Genomic DNA, 20839 nt, shown 5'->3' with positions numbered 1-20839 from the left:
TCTCAATCCCCAGCATCTCTAAGTGAGGCTGGTAAAGTCTCCTGCCTTCAACTCTGGAGCATAGCTGTCAACGTTTCCCTTTTTTAAATGGGAGACCCCATTAGCTAAAGTGGTGCTTCAGGTTAAGAACAGTTTCAGGTTAAGAACAGACCTCCAGAATGAATTAAGTACTTAACCCGAGGTACCACTGTACATTGTTAGATTTGGGCTTTGGACGGACTTGGCCCCAGAGGACAGCCAGGTTAGGCATCAGCCAAGACCCTTGAGACTCAGAAGGGTCTCTCACAAGACTAGACCAGCTTGCCTTGCTTGCTTACTGCTGGGCCTGGCAATAATAATAATAATAATAATAATAATAATAATAATAATCTGGACGGCTTCCAACATAATATTAAAATACAATAACCTATTAAACATTAAAAGCTTTCCTAAACAGGGCTGACCCAGATGTCTTCTAAAAGTCTGGTAGTTGTTTTTCTCTTTGACATTTGGTGGGAGGGTGTTCCACAGGGCAGGTGCCACTACCGAGAAGGCCCTCTGCCTGGTTCCCTGTAACTTGGCTTCTCACAGTGAGGGAACCACCAGAAGGCCCTTGGAGCTGGACTTCAGTGTCTGGGCAGAACGATGAGGGTGGAGACGCTCCTTCAGGTATACTTGGCCAAGGCCATTTAGGGCTTTAAAGGTCAGCAGCAACAGCAGCAACAGTCACCTGCTCATGTGCTTCCACTTCCCTGTTGCCTCACCCCATGCATGGGCCAGAGGTTCCTTCTCAAGGATTTGAGGAGAAGGTGGCTAGTAATATGCTTTCATTTCTGCTGCAGTTCCCTGCTATGACTAGAAAGGGCTGTTAAACTGAAGAATGTTCAGAGCATCCGTGTGGTAAATAAATCTCTCCCCCAATTAGGATACTTCGTTTGTCAACATTTTCTCCGGTTTGGTGACTAAGGCAGAATTTTTAAGGTGTGCCTGCAATTAATTTTGTGAAATGCCTTGTCTGGAAACGGAGAGCAGATATCGGGGAAATACAGGCACAGAACATATTTGCTTAGGGGTGAACACCTCATTGCTTAAGTATACCTGAAGGAGCATCTCCACCCCCGTCATTCAGCCCAGACACTGAGGTCCAGTGCCGAGGGCCTTCTGGTGGTTCCCTAACTGTGAGAAGTGAAGGCAGAGGGCCTTCTTGGTGGTGGCACCCACCCTGTGGAACGCCCTTCCATCAGATGTCAAGGAGATAAACAACTATTTGACTTTTAGAAGACATCTGAAGACAGGCCTGTTTAGGGAAGCTTTCAATATTTGATGAATTATTGTTACAGACACTTCAGGTTACAAACTCCGCTAACCCAGAAATAGTACCTCGGGTTAAGAACTTTGCTTCAGGATGAGAACAGAAATTGTGCGGTGGCGGTGCTGTGGAAGCGGGAGGCCCCATTAGCTAAAGTGGTACCTCAGGTTAAGAACAGTTTCAGGTTAAGAACAGACCTCCAGAACAAATTAAGTTATTAACCTGAGGTACCACTGTAATCTTAGAATGGACATGGTTGTGGCTAACAGGACTTCTGAATCTGCCATTACACTCCTCATAAGTGGGACACCTCCATCTAATTCTACCACCTATCCTATGTTAAGGATTCCATACTGGATATTCTGAACCAAACCCAGAACATAAGGGCAAAATGTGATCTGATTTTGGGGTAGAAAAAAAAGAAAAGAAAACGGCTCCACAAGCAACAATTGGCAGAGTGGTTTAACAGAGTGGTTTAACTCTTTCCCAGGGAACTCTGAGAATTGTAGCTCTGTGAGAGGAATAGGGGCCTCCTAACAGCTCTCTGCACCCTTAAGAAACTACAGCTCCCAGAATTCTTTGGGGGAAGCCATGGCCATTTAAAGTGGTGTCATAGTGCTTTAAATGTATGCTGCGAATGTGGCCAAGGTTTAAACACTTACTGCATCTTTCCTCGAACCGGTACAACTCAACCCCGCTTCCTCTTTGACCATTGGCCCTGCCAGCTGGGACTGATGAAAGTTGGAGTTCAACAACGTTTGAATCGCAATAGCTTGGATATGGCTAGCTTACAGTACATACCAGTTTCTCCCAGACAACATCAGGCTTTTGTGGAATGAAAAGAGAAGGAAGAAAAATGGGCTAATTTTGAATACGCTCCTATCATTTTTTTTAAAAAAGCTTTTACATTTCCAGACAAATGAAGCCATTTAAGTTGCACATAATGAGCATTAGGGAAAGAAAAAATCCTGCATTTCATTTTCCTGTGGTGGGGGAACACTTATTAAAATTTGTGATGTATTTTAATTATCTTCTAATTAAAGGCAGATTTGCATTTTAATACATGCCCAGACGACTGAATGGCATATGTATTTCCTTTTTAGAATATTGTTATTAGTCCAGAAACATTTGTGGAGCTTTGGCACCAATGTTATCAGAACCGTTTCTTCTGCAAGATCTTAATAAACCTGTTAATGTACAGCTTGATGTTTCTTCATTGCCTCCCTGAATCCTAAAATAACCTCTTGGCAATACATCATGCACCTACAATTTCTAAGTTCCATATGTGTAAGACAGACCTGACCCCTAGCATCACAGTCTAATAGACATGGCACAAAAGGAAAAAGCAATGGGGAGGGCAGAGGAAAGTATGAACTGGAGCAGCTTCTCCTTTACTGGCTGATGAAAGGGACAGATTGTGTGTTTGTTTGCTATTTAGGCTTTTATCAGTTGTGTTGGTTGCAATTGGTTTTAGTGCTCATATTCAGTTTGTAAGTTGCTTTGGGTCAATTTTGTGAACAAAGTGACTAGTAAATATGAACAACAACAAAACAAGGTGGACTCCCCTTTGCCACAATGTTCTTCCTGGAGCTAAAGGGTAGGGATGGGGCATAAATTTAATTTTCTCTGCATTTAAAAAAGAAAACCCTAATTCATACTTCTCAAACTTATTAGCAAACTGAAATGGAGCTATCCTTTCAAATCTGTGCTTCTATGATATGGTTTGAAATATTGTTATGCTGAAACTGCTAATAACTTTTTTTTTTAAGTAATCTGTGCTTCTCCAAATTGGGTGATGCAGTCCTCCAGTCAAAACGACATGTGCAATAAGTGAATACATTTGGGGGCCTTGTGCACAGATAACTGTGTATTAGTGAAAATAACATACAAAGGGCATTCTGTTGAAGAAATTGCTGTGAAAACTGTGAGTAGCAGTCGAAACTACATACACACAGTTTATTCTGGGAGAAATTTGCACAAAAATGCTGATGAAATCTCACACAGATCCCTGTCCTCCCTGCCAAAGATAATGATGATGATGCTAATTTATTATTTATTATTTATACCCCGCCCATCTGGCTGAGTTTCCCCAGCCACTCTGGGTGGCTCCCAGTCGAGTGTTAAAAACAATACAGCATTAAATATTAAAAACTTCCCTAAACAGGGCTGCCTTCAGATGTCTTTTAAAGATAAGATAGCTGCTTATTTCCTTCACATCTGATGGGAGGGCATTCCACAGGGCTGGCGCCACTACCGAGAAGGCCCTCTATCTGGTTCCCTGTAACCTCACTTCTCACAATGAGGCAACCGCCAGAAGGCCCTCGGAGCTGGACCTCAGGGTCCGGGCTGAATGATGGGGTGGAAACGCTCCTTCAGGTATACAGGGCTGAGGCCATTTAGGGCTTTAAAGGTCAGCACCAACACTTTGAATTGTGCTCAGAAACGTACTGGGAGCCAATGCAGCTCTCTCAGGACCGGTGTTATGTGGTCCCGGCGGCCACTCCCAGTCACCAGTCTAGCTGCCGCATTTCGGATTAGTTGTAGTTTCCGGGTCACCTTCAAAGGTAGCCCCACGGAGAGCGCATTGCAGTAGTCCAAGCGGGAGATAACCAGAGCATGCACCACTCTGGTGAGACAGTCTGTGGGCAGGTAGGGTCTCAGCCTGCGTACCAGGTGGAGCTGGTAGACAGCCGCTCTGGACACAGAATTAACCCTAAGATAGGTTTAGCAAAGTTCTGTGGAAATGTGGAGAAGTGGAATTTAAGGTTGAGGAGGCGGGGATGAGAAACCAAATGGGCAGATTCATCCATCCTCCTTACTGAAGGGCACTGTCTTTCAGTAACGGGGTGACGGCAGATGCCAGAGCATGCCTCTCTCCACCTCTCCTGTCCCAGGTAACTGGGAGTTGCAGCAGTTAATAGCCTTTAATTAAAAATTGCCTATGATTAAAAAAGGGGTTGGGCATGGTGAAAGGCTTTTCAGTGATGCTTTGGGTGACTGCTAGCCTGGCTACATTCCCGGCCGGCAGCCAATCTCTTTAAAATTCAATTGCTTAGCAAGGTCAAAATGGCAAAAGAGGAAGACGGGAACTTGGGACTTGAAATCAAATCACGGAGGAGATGAATCCCATCTCACATGCGAGATTTGCTAGGCAGCACTCCACCATTAATCTTTCCTCATTTCAAAATTCCACCCCTGCGAAGCTCGGATACAAAAAAAGAAAAGGAAAGGGAAAAAAAACGCCCTGTATTTTGTAAAAAATAATAATAATGTAATGGTGAAAAAATGACATTGAGAATTGGAGCACTTTTCACAGTCCCGCCCTGACTCTGCACAGGAATCCCAAGGCGTTTGCACGAGCCAAGAACCCTCTCAGCAGCACCAGTGATTTCATCAACCCACATTTGCATGCCAAGCCCAGGCACAACCATTGGGCGGGGGGGGGGGGGTAGGGTACACCTGCCATTGTTGCTACTGACAATGGACTATAGTTCGGTGTTAGTGTTCGCCTTTAGCAAACAGCAAGTCTCAATCCCCAGCATCTCTAAGTGAGGCTGGTAAAGTCTCCTGCCTTCAACTCTGGAGCATAGCTGTCAACGTTTCCCTTTTTTAAAGGGAAATTCCCTTATTCCGAATAGGATTCCTCGCAAGAAAAGGGAAAAGTTGACAGCTATGCTCTGGAGAGATGCTGCCAGTCAGTGTAGGAAATATTGAACTGGGTGGACTGAAGGTCTAGCTCTGCAGAAGGCAGCTTCCGCTGTGCACAGTTCCAATGGTTTTCCTGAGCCAAAACCAACCCCTTCAGTCAATAGGCAGAATGTAAGAAGTAAAAAAAAAAGCAGAGACATCACCTTGCCGACAAAGGTCCGTATAGTTAATGCTATGATTTTCCCAGTAGTGATGTATGGAAGGGAGAGCTGGACCATAAAGAAGAATTGATGCTTTTGAATTATGGTGCTGGAGGAGACTCTTGAGAGTCCCATGGACTGCAAGAAGATCAAACCTATCCATTCTGAAGGAAATCAGCCCTGAGTGCTCACTGGAAGGACAGATCCTGAAGCTGAGGCTCCAATACTTTGGCCACCTCATGAGAAGAGAAGACTCCCTGGAAAAGACCCTGATGTTGGGAAAGATTGAGGGCCCAATGAGAAGGGGATGACAGAGGACGAGATGGTTGGACAGTGTTCTTGAAGCTACCAACATGAGTTTGACCAAACTGTGGGAGGCAGTGGAAGACAGGAGTGCCTGGTGTGCTCTGGTCCATGGGGTCACAAAGAGTCAGACATGACTAAATGACTAAACAACAAGAAGAAGTCAAAGAGCCATAGCTCAATAGAAGAGTATTCATCTTGCTTGTGTGGAAGATCCTGGGTTAAGTCCAAGTGATTGGGAGATGCCCTTGGCTGAATTCATGGAGAGGTGCTGCCAGTCTGTGTAAACAATACTGCACCAGTGATTCTGACTCAGAATAAGGCAGTTTTCTACGTTCCTCACTCATTTAATCCAAGTCAACTCAAAATGTATCACAAGCATCAAAATTCCCCATAATTGCTACAGACAGCAACTTACTGAGGGTGAAACGTTAAGCCTCCATCCCATAATGTAATGTAGTGTGTTTCACTGTGATGACAGTGAAGCTTACAATATCTTAAAGGTAAAGGGACCCCTGACCATTAGGTCCAGTCATGGCCGACTCTGGCGTTGCGGTGCTCATCTCGCTTTATTGGCCTAGGGAGCCGGCGTACAGCTTCCGGGTCATGTGGCCAGCATGATGAAGGGCATTAAGAGAACGAGAGCAGCACACAGAAACACTGTTTACCTTCCCGCCAGATTTATCTACTTGCACTTTGGCGTGCTTTCGGATTGCTAGGTTGGCAGGTGCAGGGACCTAGCAACAGGAGCTCACCCCGTTGCGGTGATTCGAACCGCCAACCTTCTGATTGGCAAGTCCTAGGCTCAGTGGTTTAACCCACAGTGCCACCTGCGTCCCTACAATATCTTAGGCATGGACATTTGAGTGATCCCCACAGAATGATCAGAATTATGACAATAAACAAGAAGCCTGGACCCCAAGCAATTGGGTTTTCCGTAAGAATTTTTTTGTAAGAGAGGTTGGGTGGCCATCTGCCATTGATGCTTTAGTTGAGATCCCTGCATTGCAGAGGGGTTGGACTAAAAGACCCTTAGGAATCCTTCCAACTCCCTTTTGGGGGGTGGGGATGTCACCCAAAATTTCCCCCAAAAGAATTCAAAGAAGGGACACCTCATATGCCACAATGTCAAGAAGGACACTGACAAACTGGAACGTGTCCAGAGGAGGGCAACCAAAATGGTCAAAGGCCTGGAAACGACGCCTTATGAGGAACGGCTAAGGGAGCTGGGCATGTTTAGCCTGGAGAAGAGGAGGTTAAGGGGTGATATGATAGCCATGTTCAAATATATAAAAGGATGTCACATAGAGGAGGGAGAAAGGTTGTTTTCTGCTGCTCCAGAGAAGCGGACACGGAGCAATGGATCCAAACTACAAGAAAGAAGATTCCACCTAAACATTAGGAAGAACTTCCTGACAGTAAGAGCTGTTCGACAGTGGAATTTGCTTCCAAGGAGTGTGGTGGAGTCTCCTTCTTTGGAGGTCTTTAAGCAGAGGCTTGACAACCATATGTCAGGAGTGCTCTGATGGTGTTTCCTGCTTGGCAGGGGGTTGGACTCAATGGCCCTTGTGGTCTCTTCCAACTCTATGATTCTATGATTCTAATGTGTCCCTGCTGCCACAGACTCTCCAGTGTTGCGTAGAACATTTTCCTGTGACCTTAAAGGGAAGAGAATGCTGCTGCCCAGGACTGACCTGCTGAGAGTCTGAGGGCCCTGCCTTGCCTCTCTCCACCTGCCTTGGAGCGTGGCCTGACAGGCTCCATAAAGGACTGCTGCTGCGGTTGCTCAACAGAAAGGGCTCCTTTAAAAAAATATATGTTTTTTTATCTATATCATTTTAGACCGTTGTTGATATTAATGTGTTTTCAGTTTTAGATTTTATGATTTATGTGGAAATGGTTTTCCATTTGGTTGTGTACCTTTGGATGTGTTTTGTTTATTGTTTATGACTTTTGTTATGTTGGTAATTATGTAAACCTTGTCATGTTGTAAGCCGCTTTGAGCATTGTTTTAACTATGGAAAGGCGGCATACAGTGGTACCTCGGGTTACAGATGCTTCAGGTTACAGGCGCTTCAGGTTACAGACTCCGCTAACCCAGAAATAGTACCTCAGGTTAAGAACTTTGCTTCAGGATGAGAACAGAAATCGTGCTCCAGCGGTGCAGCAGCAGTGGGAGGCCCCATTAGCTAAAGGGGTGCTTCAGGTTAAGAACAGTTTCAGGTTAAGAACGGACCTCCTGAACGAATTACATTCTTAACCCAAGGTAAAAAGGTAAAGGTAAAGGTACCCCTGACCAACAGATCCAGTCGTGACTGACTCTGGGGTTGCGCGCTCATCTCGCTCAAGAGGCCGGGAGCCGGCGCTTGTCCGAAGAAGCTTCCGGGTCACATGGCCAGCGTGACTAGCCGCAGCTGGCAAGCCAACACCAGCGCAGCACACAGAAACGCCGTTTACCTTCCCACTGGAGAAGGCGGTCCCTATTTATCTACTCGCACTTTGAGGTGCTTTCGAACTGCTAGGTGAGCAGGAGCTGGGACCGAGCAACGGGAGCTCACCCCGCCGTGGGGATTCAAACTGCCCGCCTTTCGATCAGCAAGTCCTAGGCTCTGTGATTTAACCCACAGTGCCATCTGCGTCCCAATTAACCCAAGGTACCACTGTACAAATAAAATAGTGGTGGTGGTGGTGGTGATGATGATGCTGATGAGAATAGATTTATTAAGCAAACCAATCCATTATGCTAAACGCATGTATTCAGTGTAGAGTGGCCCTCATTGGGAGAAGGCAAGGAGGCCAACAGCAGTTGCTACCAAATGGTAAGTGGAGCTAGGTAAAGGGTAAAGGGACCCCTGACCATTAGGTCCAGTCGTGGCCGACTCTGGGGTTGCGGCGCTCATCTCGCTTTATTGGCCGAGGGAGCCGGCGTACAGCTTCCAGGTCATGTGGCCAGCATGATTAAGCCGCTTCTGGCAAACCAGAACAGCGCATGGAAACACCGTTTACCTTCCTACCAGAGCGATACTTATTTATCTACTTGCACTTTGACATGTTTTCGAACTGCTGGGTTGGCAGGAGCAGGGACCAAGCAATGGGAGCTCACCCTGTAGCGGGGATTCGAACCACCGACCTTCTGATCAGCAAGTCCTAGGCTCTGTGGTTTAACCCATCAAAGTAATTCTGGTTTTTGGGGTGGGCTGGAGCTGGCTGAGGGCAGACTGAATTAAGAGGGGGAGTATCTTACTTGTCCTAATGGCAAAACCCCCCACTGTGTATGTTATAGACAACTGGTTCTGCCTGGGAACCAATGAGCCTGCAATTGTGCCAAAGGCAGCTGTCAAACACAAGTCAGTGTGCCAGGAGAGACTGTCATTGCCCAGGCCAGCGGCAGTCCGAAGAGAAAGTCGTAAGAGCCCTTCTGGTTAAGGAGAGTCGGTTGCAAGTCTGGTTGGATGGAGTCACTCCAGAATGCGTTCAAGCCAAGAAAGGTGGCAGGCAAGGCAAGGTTAGCCAAGGGCAGTCTGAGCATGGTGGGGCATAGGATTGTTATAAGAATTTTAAGGTCATATATATATAACTGTATGTATAAACCACATGTTTGAAACCCCATAGAAAAGCTCCTGAACAAATTGACCTCAAATATTTCTCTGCAAGGTCAAAGTGGGAAACCTCCCCATTGTCTCTTTCCTCACAAATCCTGTCTTAAGGGCACATTCAAGATATGAACAGGGTGTGAGCCTGTGACTTGTGACCTCAATTCAGGAATTAAGTAGTTATAATAACAAAAGAGTGACCAAACCCAGATAATGCAATCAGGTAACTTGCCAGACAGGAGTTAAACAACACACTCAGATTTCTGTTGTAGACCGCACACCTTTGTTCAGGGTCCTCCTCCTCTCTCCTGCATGTGGGGGAGCACCCTGTTGCAACAGTTAATAAAGATCAGGCTTACTAGCTGTTTTGCTTCTCTTTTTATATATATATATATATATATATTATTAAGGTTTTTAAACATAAGTACAAAGATAAAGAACAGTATAACATATATCATAACATACTTTCTTAACTTCTTAGGACTCCCTCGCATCTCCCGCTCCCACTTGCATCGTTGTCAATTCTTGCCCGCAATTTATCATCTTGTTTACAATCTTGTGTCACCTTCATTTAACTATAATCTATTAAATCTCCAATAGGTTTATAATTTATCCTCAACTTACTTATCATCTTAATTCCATCTAATTTAGTGGTGCACAATTATTTATGATCTAGCATCCTTTCTTAACATTCAACCAAATTGCAATGTTTTTTTAAGTAAATCTTAAATTTTTTCCAGTCTTCTTCAACCCTCTCCTCTCCCCGGTCTCGGATTCTGCCAGTCATCTCGGCCAGTTCCATATAGTCCATCAGTTGCATCTGCCACTCTTCCAGGGTGGGTAGATCTTGAGTTTTCCAATTCTTAGCGATGAGTATCCTTGCTGCCGTTGTTTCATACATAAAAAATGTTCTGTCCTTCTTTAACACCTTCTGGCCGACAATACCCAGAAGGAAGGCCTCTGGTTTCTTGGTAAAGGTATACTTAAATACCTTTTTCAGCTCATTATATATCATTTCCCAGAAGACCTTCACCTTAGGGCAGGTCCACCAGAGGTGAAAGAATGTTCCTTCATTTTCTTTACATTTCCAACATTTATTATCAGACAAATGGTATATCTTGGCAAGTTTAACTGGGGTCATGTACCATCTATATATCATTTTCATAACATTTTCCTTCAAAGCTGTTTTGCTTCTCAAGATTCTCTGGTTGGCCTCTGTTATTTTCTCCTACTGATAGAGAACCTACAAAAGGACTCTGTATGGGCTCTTGGGTACCCCATAAGGGAAAAGGAGCAGTTTTTTTTCTTCTTATATCAGGATCCTAGAATTGTAAAACTTGCAAGGGACCCCAAAGGCAAATCTAGTCTAACTCCCTGCAATTCAGGAATATCAACTAAATCTCTGTTTGCCCTGATGGACTGGCTACCCCTTGGATATAAAGCAACTGCCTTTGCTCCTATCATCACTGAACTATGTCCCTCCTCCAAATAGGACTCTTAAGTTAATAGCATATTTATTTATTGCAATTCATACCTCATTACTTCAAGCTGGAAGAGAAATCTTTCCGAGGTGAGGCTTCTTATGCCTTTTCCCTTTTAATGATGGGCAGCAATGGAGGCCACCCAGTGACTCTTTGGCTAAATGGGAATTTGAATCACAGCCCAAGGTCAACACCCTCTTAGCCGGCTCTGCTCAATTTATTTTTCCTATAAGGAGATAAGACACTTTCATGCACAACTATAAACCAGGATTACTCGAAACTTTTTTTATGAGTCTGATCACATATTTTTACAGTCACTGTTCTATGTCAAATAACCTTCAAAACCTGTTTCCCCTCTTCCTCAAATGTGTATTGGCAAAATCAATCCAAACGAGCACAGCTGTAAGTATAAAGATTTACTGTTCATTATAAAAGCTACTTTATATTCTCCTGGAATTTCAGCAGCCATCCTCCCAGGGCCCAGCTGCCCTGCCAAGATCCTCGCTCAGTAAGCAAGCAAGCAAGCAAGCAACCATCTGAATTTTCCCTTTCAGATTTGTTTTGTAGCTATCAGCCTTTTCACACCCGCACAAGCCGGAATGGGGAAGGAAATGTGTTTGGTTCACCTTTTAATGCCAGCTTATCTAATCCATACTTCCTCAGCCGAGAGACAACTATCTTTCAAGATCCAAATATTGCAATCCAGTTCTTCAACCAAAAAAAAAAATTGCACACATAAATTTATATGCTGGGAAAGGTACATAAACATATGTATCATTACGTGCTACCCCAATCTCCAAGCAGTGAGAGATTGCAGGGGTTCCAGTGCTCACCCAGGGCTAGGGTTCCTTGAAGCATGGGCCAATGGACACTGTGGTGTCTTTAGAAGATATGGTATGGCTTATGCAACCTGGATGAAGGGGCTCGCAGCATAGGACGGATGGGAAACAGGATCCCATAGATCTTGTTTCCTCATCTGGCTTCTAGGAGAACCCCAAATACTAGCACAGAGCAACACACGTCTCTCTGTCCTCCAGTTTTCAACTCACCACATATGTTCTTTTAGCCTAGTCTTCCTGTGGCACAATGGGTTGACACATCTGGCTGTTCACCAGAAGGTTGGTGATTTGTTAACCAGGAGGTTCATGGTTTGAGCCCACCCAGGGATGACTGTGGGCAGAATTTCTGCATTGCAGCGGCTTGGACTAGGTGACCCTCAGGGTCCCTTCCAACTCTAGATGTCTATGATTTTGTGCTTCTACCAACCAGGCTTCTACCAGCCAATGTTTTGCTGTAGCTCTAGCTCACTTTGTGATGCTGATGACTGGCATTTTACTGGCCAGCCAAAAGCATGACCTTAATAAAGGAACTGGTCTGGCAGGTTCTGCATCCTTTTGGACTAGATTCTAACCCTTCCTGGAGGCAGGATCACAGGCCTGGAAAGGATCCAAGAATATCGCCCAAACTGACCTACCCCAAAAAACCAAAAACATTGACACTTGTGAGATCAAGATGTGATCATTACCCATGAGACCTTAACCAATATATTTGATAATTTTGAGACTCCATTTCTTTTGGCACTAATCAATGGAGAATGGTTGGGGGGGGGGAGGATAAATTTTAGCAGAGGACTAATTTCAAGCTTCTCAGGGGCTGGGTGGTTAGTGCTCTTGGAAACATGATGTGATGTTCCACTCTGCATGTCCTCCTTGAAAGCTTGTGAAACCTTGTCTAGGGGAGCCCTAGGGATGACAAAGGGCTGTTTACATATGGGGCGATAGATGGCTCCACAAGCTTGAAAGTTGGTTCAGATACTAGAGAGGAATGGCAAGATAAGCTAATGGACTATGCCGGAATGGCGAAGCTAACTGGAAAACTTCTGCAGAAATAAAATTTATTATACAGTGGTACCTCAGGTTAAGTACTTAATTCGTTCCGGAGGTCTGTACTTAACCTGAAACTGTTCTTAACCTGAAGCACCACTTTAGCTAATGGGGCCTCCTGCTGCCGCCGCGCTGCCGGAGCATGATTTCTGTTCTCATCCTGAAGCAAAGTTCTTAACCTGAAGCACTATTTCTGGGTTAGCGGAGTCTGTAACCTGAAGCGTATGTAACCTGAGGTACCACTGTATGTGTTAATACAAATGGAAGGCAAGAACTCTGTAGGTGTTGATATGAGACTAAGATCAGGACTGAATGTAATTGGATTAATCAAGATTTCGGAAGCAGGAAGAAATAAGAACTTTGCACCCCAAAACCCAGCACACGGGAAGTCACACAAATTGTATAATTGGCTTTATATATAACTGATATATATTTGGATATGAATTGTAATTTGACACTGATAAAATGTGTCTGTTATTGGATTTTAGTAATTGAAAATTAATAAAAAATATTTAATAATAATAAATAAGGAACACTCAGGAACCAAGAGGACAAAAAGGATGGGGGGAAATTATGTTATTTAGGAGACCGCAGCATGCAGATGGAAACATTACCAGGATCTTAATCTCACATATAATGTAACAATAACCATGGATAATATGGATTGATACAAAATATAGATTATGGATTAATATGCAGTTGTATATGTTGATAATAAGACCCGTGGAGGGGGTGGGGGAAGCCGCAAGATTCAGAGTAATCTCTGAATATATGAATAAGCATTTGGATTGTTATAATTTTGTATTTGTAAAATAAAATAAAAAAGATTTTTTAAAAAATTGCACCAAAACACACAGATACAAAAAGAGGGGAAAAAGAAAGTTGGTTCAGATACAGATAGGTAGCCGTGTTGGTCTGCCATAGTAAAAACAAAAAAAAATCCTTCCAGTAGCACCTTAAAGACCAACTAAGTCAGTTCTTGGTATGAGCTTTCGTGTGCATGCACACTTCTTCAGATTCACTGAAACAGAAGTTTCCAGACCCTTCTATATAGTGAGAAGGTGGGGAGGGGTATTACTTAGAAGGGTGGTGGGAATGGGTGATTGGCAGATAGCTGTGATGAGCCTGTTGACGACTCTTAACGACTGCAATAGGTCTAAGAGTCGTCAACAGGCTCATCACAGCTATCTGCCAATCACCCATTCCCACCACCCTTCTAAGTAATACCCCTCCCCACCTTCTCACTATATAGAAGGGTCTGGAAACTTCTGTTTCAGTGTATCTGAAGAAGTGTGCATGCACACAAAAGCTCATACCAAGAACTGACTTAGTTGGTCTTTAAGGTGCTACTGGAAGGATTTTTTTTTTGTTTTGGTTCAGATAGTTAGGAAAAGTGGCTGAACTTTCACTGTACCTCCTAACAGATTTCTTTTCCCCCCTTCCCATTTTAAATGTCAGGAAATGATCTGGACCCCGCACTGGAAATCTGTGGACCATAAAAAGTGCTCTCCAAATTGTACGCTTCATGGAAGTGTAGAGATTCTCATAATCCTCTTGATAGGGTTGCCTTGGCATGGTCACCTGGCCCTGTTTGCCAAGCCTTTGTAAAACAAGGCTTCTCTCGGAGCTCTGACATTGCATGAGCCTCTGCCAGCTCAAGCGCATTGTCCTTCAGCTTGTGCTGTTGATTGAGCTTAAATATAAAATATATTTGTGGATGAAGAAGGCTTTGTGAACTTCCTGCTTGGTTTTGTCTGGAGGCCATGCTTGGCTTGCCTGCCCGCTTCCTTTGCACTTTTGAAGCCTCGGTTTCTCTTCCCAGACACACATCTCAAGAGTCCGTTTCTGGCTAGCTGCTGCTTCTGACATTTGACCAGTGCCAGAACTCTTGGATCTGCAGAAATGGCACAGTATCAGTTAGCAGGGCAAGACAAAGAGGAAAGGGACAGACCTCTGGAAGGCTTGGGAGGAGGGTGTGCAGCGTTGTGATAGCTGGGTGTGGGCATTTAAATTTAGGATGTTCCTAAGTAGGTATCTGAAGTTTGACCTGGAAGCTCCTATGAAACGTTGGATGTAATCCATTGGAGCAGTCAAATGCAACGTTCTTGATTTCCCTAGAGTTGTCAACCTTTTTTAAGGGGGGGGACCCCAAAGTTGCTGACCTTTTTTAGGAAAGGCTGCTCCCACCCTTGCACCCCGGGCATCGGCTCCCACGGCGGGATCATGGTGTGGGACTGGGCAGCCAGGTGTGATGGGGGTGGCACAGGACATGGGCATGGGTCTTGTCCGGGCAGGGACAGGCGAAGCGAGCTGGGCCGTCCGCGTAGCCGCAGCAGAGAAGCGTGCTCACTCAGCCACAGTCTCGCAGTCCTTACTTGGGGAGGAAGGTGTTGGGATGTGTCCATGGGAACAAGGGCAATTCGCAGGCCCCCAGCTGGCTCCAGCCCACCAGACGGCAGCCGGACTAACTCTGGTCATTGGAACAGCATCAAACAGCGACTCACAGCTTCAGAAGCCTTCAGACACTTGAGCATGCCTTAATCATCAGAGTGAATAAGACGCAACAGAAGTGGCAGACAGAGGCATATGTAAAGCATATTTACAAGCAGTTTATTCAGCATAGTTCAGGACCCAAAAAGATGTCTGCTCTCCTTCATGTCTAAGAGCAAGAAGCACAAGGCAAAAGCTATACACAAACGGAGGTTCCCAGCAAACTGTGCTGGAATGTAAACAGTCATGTGACATACAGCAATCCACATATCTGTTCCTCTTAGGTGAAACGGAACATCAATATTCCTAACAGAAGGGGGGGGGGGAGAGTGTGACTGGGAGGGGATTGGGCAGGGGAAGGAAATGTGGTTCATGTGGAGGAGTGCAGAGGTGGTGGGGGCAGTGGGAGGAGACAGGCTCCGTGCAAGGAGAGAGGGGCGCTGGGGGCAGCAGTTGCAGCGTGTAGCCTTGAGCGTGGGGATCTTTCAAGGTAGAGTGGACAGAGGGAGTGGTGGTAGATTCACGTTTATTATGCACAGAGCTTGAGGAATATACAGCACTGGCAAAACTAACAAAAAAAATCACATGAAAAGGACAACAAAGACTTTAAAAGAGAATGGGGACCATTTACAACAGATATGAAGAGGCAACATAAAGCAATGGACTCATTGGCAGGGTTTGAGTAAACAATCACAACTGGATACAAGAAAAAAATAAGACTATATGTGTTGAGAAAATTTTGGGGAAACAACACGCAGGGCAAACAATATGGAAATAAAACAAAGCGGGAGTATGGGGGGAGTCCAGGGGAGGAGGGTCAAAATATGAAAAATTGTTAAAGATATATTGTTAGAAGTATACTGTACATGAAAAAAATTAATAAAAAATATTTTTAATATATATATATATATATATATATGCGCAGAGCTTGGGATGCAAGCACACACCACACAGCCGAGGAGGTCGTGTGAACCAGTGTAGAGAGCTCAGGACTGTGGGAAAGCATCCAGAGCCTTCCCACCTCCAACGGGCGCTGGAGGTGTGCAGGCACTAAGCCCCCGCTCCACCTTGCTTACCTCCCCGCTCTCCCCACCCTGGACTCTCCGCCTGGCACCCTCCGCTGCTTGGTGCCCTGGCTCGCTGCGCCACTACTCCCAATGGTAAAGACGTCCCTGAAGTCCACCAATGTCTCTGAGTCATGATGGCTATTACCTCCAGGTTTAGAGACAGATTGCTTCTGAATACCAGTTGCTGTGGATTGCAAGTGGGGAAGTGCTGCTACACTCCTGTGGGCAATGGCTGTAGCTCAGTGGCAGAGCATTGGCCTTGCATGCAGAAGGTCGCAGTATCAATGCCTGGTATCTCCAGGTAGGGCAGAGAGAGAATCTTATTTGAAAATCCCAGGGAGAGCTATTGCCATTCTGTGTAGACTGAACTGACTCAATATAAGGCAGCTTCTTATGACCCAATGTCCTGCTTCTGGGCTTTGCAGAGGCACCTTGTTGGCCATCAGTGTGCACTTGTACACTATATTTCCCACGGTGCTGCGTAAAGGAGAAAATCCATTAGTTTGGAGTGGGTTTTGGTTCTAACGGCACCAGCTGACGATATGCAGCAAGCTTTCCCCATTTGTTTGTGTTAGTCAGGTAATTGCTTGCAAATACATTTTCTGGTAACTGTGCTATAATTTGTAATAAGATGGAATAATTGCCATGAATGTGGGATTCTGTAACAACTGTTTTTCAGGAGACTGCTTTCCTTTAAAACAACCCACACGGTTTATAGACATGTTTAATTGGTAGGATTAACCTGACAAGTGCCTGAGAGCTCCCTCTGTTCACAGATGGGGTGGGGACGCTGGTGGAAGCAATTTATATACTCAACATCCCCCTGTATTAGTACTTGGGAGAGAGATGGAGTGTGTGTTTTCTTCCAGTGTGAGGAGCCCCAGCTCTGTGTGTGGCTGACCCATGTAGGGAAGCTGCCAGACTTGGAGTATCTTCCAAGTATTGAAATATTTTTGAGCTCTGGGTCAGTTCCACCTATCCAGGCTGGCCATTGAGCCTTCCTAGTAGACAGGAAGAGCTTTAAGGAATTCCTCCTTGAGATGGAGCTTTGCCTGATTAGAATGGCCTTTTGGGTTCCAATATGCTTTGACATACTTTTCACCTCTGATTCCAAGTCCAGTCCATTGGCTCTTGGCTACTAGATGTTGTCCCTTGGCTTCATCCCTCAACTCATTCTATTGACTCCATCACTCATCTTCTAGCACCGCCCCATGGCCCCTTGCATTGGCTCCTGGCTCCATCCTTCAGTTCCATTGCTTGGCATCTGGGACCTTCCTTTGACTTTTTCCATTGGCTCCTGGCTCAGTTTCTCAGATCCATCCCTTGAATCCACCCCGTAGCTTATGGTTTCCCTGGACTTCATGTCTTGGCTCCATCCCTCATCTCCATCCATTGGCTCTTAGCTCCACCCCTCAGTGGGGAGAGCACTGTTTTGCTGAGGTCCCATTTGTGAGCTTCCCATGAGCATCTGGTTGGTCACTAAGAGAAAAATCCAGGCAAGATTTAGCTTTGTTCCAAAGGGACTCTTCTTATTAGGTGTGTTTTGACAACTTGTGGAGCCAATGATATGATGCAGCAGCAGGGGGCAAAACCCACCCTATTGCTATAATAGGCTGCATCAACAGAAGTATAGTGTTTAGCTTAAGGGAAGTAATAGCGCCAATCTATTCTGCCTTGATCAAACCCCACCTGGAGATCTGCAAGGGTGGGCCTTGGTAATATGGCACCCTGTGCAAGGCCAAAATTTGACGCCCCACTTCCCAGCCCCTCGTGCTGCCTTCTCAAAGCTGTGTAAAGGAGTTGTGGGGCTTTGAGAAAGAAGTGTGAGGCTCTGGCAGGGTACTAGAGTCCTCATTCCTACTTCCCAAAGCCGGGCAAGCACTAACCAGGCTTTGAGAAAGAGGAAGGAGCTGTCTAGGACCCTGAAAGAGACCTCACACCTCCTTCCCAAAGCCCTGCACTTATAAGGCTTTGAAAAGAAGGTGAGGAGGTGCCCCCTTGGTCCATGTGCCCTGTGCAGATGAACCAGCCACACTGCCCCAAACCTGCCTCTGAGTTCTGTGTCTTATTCTGAGCACCATAGTTTAAGAAGGATATTGACAAGCTGCAATGTGTGCAGAGGAGTGTGACCAAGACGATCAAGGGTCTGGAAACGAAGCCCCATGAGAAAAAGTTGAGGGAGTTGGATATGTTTAACTTGGAGAAGATGGGACTGAGAGGTGAATATGGGACCCATCTTCAAATATCTGAATGGCTGTTTCATGGAAGAAGGAGCAAGCTTTCCCCCACTGCTGTTCCAGAGAGTAGGACCCAGACCAATGATGAGAATCCAACTAAAGACCAGGAAGAACTTTCTGATGGTAAGAGCTATTTGACAGTGGAGTTCACTCCTGCAGAAGGTGGTAGCGTCTCCTTCACAGGAGGTTTCTAAACAGAGGTTGGATGAACACGTGCCAGGGATGTTTTAGTTGAGATGCTTGCATGGCACATGGCCAGATGACCCTCAGGGTCCCCTTCAATTCTACAATTCTATGATTCTGTGACACACACAGCAACCTATCTGTTTTTCAGCCTAGCCCTAATTCAGTTGCCATTCATTCTCCTGTTTACTGTCCTTCCCCATGAGGCCCTCGCAGAGCAGATTTGAGATTCGCAACACATTAATTCCTCTTTAACCAATTGACTCTCCGGCTTCTCTACACACCGATTTCCACGGGAAGCAACAGAACTTTCTATCAAACAAATTAGTGTAATTTTCAGAGGCATGAAATTGCCAGATGACATGAAATCAGAGTTACAGGGTGAAGGAATGAATCAAAACCTCGACGACGCTAATTGGAGAATGACACATTAGCTGCTTCATTTGATGTCCTTTCACCGTTAGAGATTTCTGAGGCCAGCAACCTTGATTGGCATGTACCATTTTGCAGGGGGCGGGGTGTTTTCCCAGTTAATTACAACCACAGAGGTTCAAATGAAAAGTAAGAGAAAAATTCATTGAGCAAAGAGAAACATCACCATTGATTGAATTACGAGAGTTGCAAGGTAGTCCTTCCTTTCTTTCTCATATTAATAGAGTCAGCAGTCATTCAACAAACTGATGGTCAGTAGCATCTGGACCGAGAAGATGAAATCATTTATTCAACACTGATCTAGGAAATTCTCTGCCATGTATATGAAGATGATAAGTAGTTAATATGCACTTTGAAAGAGGGAGTTGAGGGACTTCATCTAGAAGGAACGTTACAGCAATTTTGAGGACCAACCTCATTTTTTGTGATTGCAAGTTGTTTTAAACTGTTTTTCATAGAATCATAGAATTGTAGAGTTAAAAGGGATCCTGAGTGTCATCTAGTCCAACTCCGTGCAATGCAAGAATATGCAACCATCCTATACGGAGATCAAACCAGCAACCTTGGTGTTATAAGGACCATGGTTTAACCAACTGAGCTATCTAGGAACATTGTGTATTGATTGTTGCAACCCACCCTAGGACCTTAGGGTGAAGGATGGCGAATAAATAATAACAAGTTGTAGCAGAAGCCTTCCTCAATGAAAGGTATTGGCTACCTGGTAAAGCAACTTCCACTATTTTTCTATCACATTTTCATCTCCATTGTATAAGCACATTTGCATACACTTTGCATGATTTGCCCTGCAAAGAGCAATGCAACATCCCACCAACAATTCAAACTCTCAACTATCAGGCATTGCTCACATATGTTCAAGCCTAACTTTAAATCAGGGATGCGGGTGGTGCTGTAGTCTAAACCACAGAGCCTAGGACTTGTCGATCAGAAAGTCGGCGGTTCAAATTCCCGCGATGGGGTGAGCTCCTGTTGCTTGGTCCCTGCGCCTGCCAACCTAGCAGTTTGAAAGCACATCAAAGTGCAAGTAGATAAATAGGTACCGCTCTGGCAGGAAGGTAAATGACGTTTCTGTGCACTGCTCTGGTTCGCCAGAATCAGCTAAGTCATGCTGGCCACATGACCCGGAAGCTGTACGCTGGCTCCCTTGGCCAGTAAAGTGAGATGAACACCGCAACCCCAGGGTTGTCTGTGACTAGATCTAATGGTCAGGGGTCCCTTTACCTTTACCTTTAACTTTAAATCACAAGGGCTAGGAACTTGGGATGTTTTTTTTTTAAAAAAAAAAACCACCCTCATATACACACAGAACAACAAATGCACCACTTACAGAAGACAACTCTACACTATTATTTGTGCAATGTGATTGTAAAATAAACACAAAGCTCACCTTGTGCACTGCAACCTTTACATAACATGCTGAAGGACGCACTTTTGAACCACAGCATTTATTCCTTTACGAACGACTTCATGTTTGCTAGCTGTATTAATCACATCTCCATTCACCATGGAGCCACCTGGGGCTTCCCCTCGATCTGCCTGAAGTCTATTTTTCTGTTCCCTCTCGACAAGGAAGACAGGCATCTTGTCAAAGAGAAATGTGTGTGCTTGAGTGTAGGTCCCCTGCTCACTTAGTGCCCCCAAGCCACAGAGATTTATTTATGCAAAGTTTTAGCATTTTCTTCCCGGTTTGGATTTCAGTATTTGCATGTTCTGCCCTGTCAATGTCTTCTTGTTTTGATCATGCTCAGTCGCTGTGAGGACACATCCCTCTGAAAGGGACTCAGTGAGTCATCAGCTCATGTTTTGATCTCCGCTCCATCTCAGAGAGTGGCAATAACAACAAGAAGACAGAAACCTCATATGGATGTATGTATGGACTCGTGCTATTGGTTCACCTGGCACAAGAAGAAGAAGAGTTTGGATTTGATATCCCGCCTTTCACTCCCCTTCAGGAGTCTCAAAGCGGCTAACAATCTCCTTTCCCTTCTTCCCCCACAACAAAAACTCTGTGAGGTG

The 20839-nt window shown here is 45.0% G+C and overlaps 1 protein-coding gene across 1 annotated transcript in view; it reads right to left on the bottom strand.

Annotated features, from left to right (window-relative positions):
• Nucleotides 1-20839, bottom strand: part of LOC310831093 (myosin-11) — a 1553087-nt gene that overhangs the window by 491117 nt on the left and 1041131 nt on the right. The window contains exon 37 of the transcript XR_014557758.1: nucleotides 8977-9359. The gene's annotated coding sequence lies outside the window, so the exon portion shown is untranslated. The remainder of the gene's footprint in view (nucleotides 1-8976; nucleotides 9360-20839) is intronic.

The sequence above is a fragment of the Podarcis gaigeae genome (genome assembly GCF_964106915.1).
Source record: "Podarcis gaigeae genome assembly, chromosome: 14".
In the NCBI taxonomy this organism is placed as follows: domain Eukaryota; kingdom Metazoa; phylum Chordata; class Lepidosauria; order Squamata; family Lacertidae; genus Podarcis; species Podarcis gaigeae.
Note: the sequence above shows the minus strand (reverse complement) of the source record. Positions and strands in the feature narration are given on the sequence as shown.